Below are 2,672 nucleotides of genomic sequence, written 5' to 3' on the forward strand. Positions count from 1 at the left end.
GTTCGCGCTCGCGCGCCCGCATACGAGTTCTGCTCGTACCGGCCGAGGGGAAAAAGTACAACGATTCCATGCTTTCACCAATTCGCCGCTTTTGCCACGTGTTGCTATATACGTATTCCTCTCTTTGAGCCTTCTTGTCGCTTCGTGAGCCACGCGTATATATACGTCTAGTCTCTCTTCGTCAATATACGTATAGGGGCGAGTGCTCGTGTCCTCGAACGCAGGCGGCTCGTGCGTAGGCAAACTATGGAATATGTCAGCCTATTGAGCGCAGGTGCTTTAAGCTGCTCAGCTGTTGCTTCGAATCTCATGTACATTCGCGCGGCTGTGTATCACGTTGATATTGGTGCACACTAAGCATCGTACCGTATCGGCCATCCGCGTGCGTGCAAACGCTGAACCGACTCACGTGTTCACCCACGCACTTATGCGTATCGGCAATTGAATGGTGAAACGATCGGGCCCTCGCCTCGCAGCGAGCACCGTCGTCGCTCAATGAATTCGTTGAACAACCGTCGATTATCATCCATCGACGAAGTCGTTTCCTGAGAACGATGTCGTGGAAATAATTTACCCTTGTTTGGAGCGAAAAACGTTCGCGTTAACGTTTTACCAGGTCTGCCTTTACTTATCGTCGAAACTTACTAATCGGAATACGTACTCGTGTTGCTTTCGAGAAATATTATTGTTTTACGCTTTTATAAAATATTCACGGATAAAAAAAGAAATAGTGACATCCTAAACAACATTAAGTTTTAACTCATAAATAACTCGAAATTCGTGTGTATTCGTTATATCGTAGCAACGAGAATATAGTATCTCAAATAAAAGATACCTACACAGATATACGAAACAAAAGAACATCATAAATCTATAGTCAATTTTATATAAATTATACGGCGGATGAACGATACACTTCTAGATAGATACAATCTAAAAAAAAGAATCTGAAAGGATCTACAGAAACGTTCGAATGGACAACTAATAGTTTAAGACGCAAAATCATTTCTAAAAGAATGTAAGCATATTTGAATCATTAAGGAAACAAAGCTTTGGATACAATTTGTCTATTAAATCAATCACAGGAATAGAATTTTCTAATAATATAGTTTCTGCACAACTTTTTATCCTTGAGTTCGATTAAAACAGACAACGCATCCAGTTTATGACGGAGGATTACTGTCAATTACTTTTTTGTGCATCTTTGTCTTCAACTATCGATCAACGACAGGGTGTAATTGAGAAAGAGTCGACTTGCCGGAACTGACTACGTTCTGAATAAGAAATTCAATACAAGTAATTTTCTTATGGTCTTTCCACGGCCATCCTCGTCTTCGACAAATCCTGCAGTTCGCTGTACTTGCAGTTTTTCTCGCTAGAACTCTCGGCAGAAGACTTCGGCAGACAAAGTTAAACCATACCGTTCCCGCTACCGTTCTATTCCTCGTCTTGTAGTCATGATCGATTACTAGTATTTTTAACTGGTAACACTTGCTATTCTCCCCGTGAACATTCTCTTACGGTTACGTGACATGATCGTGCATTGAACCGGTATACTTATCCCAAATGTACGAGACCTGACAGAGGAAAGAATGCTACTTCCTATGTAAATCTGTACGATTTCGATGGCTATATAAAACACTGATGAATTATAAATCACCTAGTACGTAAGATGAAACGAATATAATTCCGAAATACCTTATCAACGAAATCAAGATAAGATTCACAATGAGAGATAAATAAGTTTTTTTTTTTTTTGATAAAATGACAATTACGCTTTTACTTCTTTAGAAATATGAAATTTAGTACGTGTTAAATATTTCCTCTCTGAAATTTTCTCCATTCTTTTTCTCGATTTTCTCTACTTACAACGAAATCATCCTTTCCTCGTAATTAAGTCGGTCTATGTCGTAAAATGAAGTGAACGGCAATCGTATATAGAGTCTCGAACGCTTTTATCTACGGAAGTAGAGAGCCTATATACGGAAGGCGTTTAAGCTAAAATACGATTCACGATCGTAACTTCTCTAAGTATGGAGTATCGATCGTGTATCACTATGTACAAGCGTGATCGAGCTCGGTGTTTTTCTTTTTCTTTTTTGTAGGGGCAAGATAAGTAATGCATATTTTGGTGTGTTTGTGTTGCAGACGAATAAGAAGAACCGCGGGAAGGAAAATCGAGACGAGGGAGCGAGGGGCACCGAGCCCTTTGGCGAGCTCGAAGGATGCAGCTCCCAGGCGGGAGCACGAGAATTCCGCCCGCGAGATCACCGGCCTCAGTTCTCGTGATCATCAACGGAAGTAACATCGTATCGACTGTCACGAAGAAACGTAACGGCAACGGTAGACATAGTAACGAAAACGACGGACCTGGTACGAATAGCGGTAGAGACTTAAGGAAAAGTAGAAACAGTCCCGAGAACGAGCCGCGTCTCCTTAAAAGAAATCGTCGTTGTGAGACGAGGACGAGTCGCCGACACCGAGTCATCGAGAAGCCCCAGCTGTTGGCGTCAGCTCCAAGGCGGAAGGAGCGGGGCGAGGAATAGTGAAAAGAAAGTAGAGAAAAACCGAGGAACGACGGAAGAAGAGGAAGAGGAGGCGCGAGAGAAGGAGAAAAAGGTGAAGAGGAGGAAGCAAGAGTTCGTGAGGAAGGAGAAGGGTGCCGACGTCGT

General features: G+C 42.4%; 1 long non-coding RNA gene across 1 annotated transcript in view; it reads left to right on the top strand.

Moving 5' to 3' along the window:
- LOC105680710 overlaps window positions 1–2,197 on the top strand; it is a 121,430-nt gene extending 119,233 nt beyond the window's left edge. Inside the window, exon 4 of the long non-coding RNA XR_001102250.3 lies at window positions 2,149–2,197. This is a non-coding gene — a long non-coding RNA (uncharacterized LOC105680710). The remainder of the gene's footprint in view (window positions 1–2,148) is intronic.
- Window positions 2,198–2,672: the final 475 nt, after the last annotated feature.

The sequence above is a fragment of the Bombus impatiens genome, unplaced genomic scaffold (assembly GCF_000188095.3).
Source record: "Bombus impatiens unplaced genomic scaffold, BIMP_2.2 scf_0318, whole genome shotgun sequence".
NCBI lineage: Eukaryota > Metazoa > Arthropoda > Insecta > Hymenoptera > Apidae > Bombus > Bombus impatiens.